We start from the raw sequence: 1,574 nt of genomic DNA on the forward strand, positions 1-1,574 counted from the left end.
TTTTCCATGAAGCCTGTTAATCAGAAACTTTCTACTCATTCTCAGATATGAGAATTGGAGGACCTCTGGATCCATAGTATACTACCCAAAGACTGTTAGCTGTCTGTCTGCACAGACATCTATCTTCAGAAAACATCTATAGATGAAAGAAAGGAATAAAACAGCCCAGACACTTGACATTAGCAAAACAAACCAATTGGGTACTACTGAAAAGTCACTTCTTCCCTCCTTTGTATTAAGTAACCTCAATCTCCATGCAGTGGAAGTGGAACAGAGGTGGTCAGACACCTAGGCTTCTCATCACCTGCGAATTTGTCTCTCACATAATAAAATGTGTGTAGCCTCTGAGCATTTTATGACAACAAATGGAGTCCAAAGCAGATCCTTAGTAATTAAACTAAATTATCAGAGTTGTTACTGCTTTGTGTTCAATTGTCCTTTCAATTACTCTATTTTAGGACTGATAAAGGCATGTCCAGATCCCACAAATGCATGCACCTAGTTTGTTGCAAATATACATCACTTTACACTGTAATAACAGTACATCAGTTTTTGCAAAGGTGCCATTATTAAGCACTTAAGTAATAAGAACATATAATGCTTTACTATGACATTTATGTGTAGTGGTGTACTAGTGTACCCTTGTGTGCTCCTTACTAGTACTTCCATGTGCTGATGTCCTGCTTCCTTGAGTCCTGCTGTACTATTACGTCCTATGCATTTCTGTTCTAGTACATGTGAATGGCTGTACTGGGACATCTATATGCTCTACATTCTGAGAATCTTGTAGTCTAGAATTGAGCACCTCATTTTTAGGAGTAATTTCAATACCCATCTTCAGAACATTTATCAAGATATAATTAAAAGCCAAATTTAGATATTAGCAAGTAAAGTTATTTATACATAAAAATAGCATTTTACTGGAGTATCAAAGTGCTAACATAAAAGCTAGTTCTATAATAATAAAATTCAATTGACTCTTCTGTTTCTAGGCAGCTAAACATATCACTCAAAATGGAGTTTAGGAACTCAACGATGGGCAATGGCTTCATCTTAGTGGGGATTCTGGATGACAGTGGCTCTCCTGAACTGCTCTGTGCCACAATCACAGCCCTGTACATGTTGGCTTTAACCAGCAATAGAGTGCTACTCCTGGTCATCACTATGGATGCCTGGCTCCACGTGCCCATGTATCTCCTACTTGGACAGCTGTCTCTCATGGACCTCCTCCTCACATCAGTTATCACTCCAAAGGCTGTCATGGATTTTCTGCTCAAAGACAACACCATCTCCTTTGCAGNTTGTGCCCTTCAGATGTTTCTAGAACTGGTACTGGGTAGTGCAGAGGACCTCCTTCTGGCCTTTATGGCCTATGACAGGTATGTGGCCATTTGTCATCCTCTAAATTACATGATCTTCATGAGACCAAGTGTCTGCTGGTTCATAGTTGGTACTATCTGGATCCTGGCATCAGTGATAGCCCTAGGATTTACCATCTACACTATGAATTATCCCTTCTGTAAATCCCGGCAGATCAGACACCTGTTCTGTGAGATTCCTCCATTGCTGAAGCT

General features: G+C 39.9%; 1 pseudogene; it reads left to right on the plus strand.

Moving 5' to 3' along the window:
- The first annotated feature begins 1,014 nt into the window (after nt 1-1,014).
- Nucleotides 1,015-1,574, plus strand: part of LOC110298924 — a 947-nt pseudogene continuing 387 nt past the window's right edge.

Source organism: Mus caroli, chromosome 7, assembly GCF_900094665.2.
Source record: "Mus caroli chromosome 7, CAROLI_EIJ_v1.1, whole genome shotgun sequence".
In the NCBI taxonomy this organism is placed as follows: domain Eukaryota; kingdom Metazoa; phylum Chordata; class Mammalia; order Rodentia; family Muridae; genus Mus; species Mus caroli.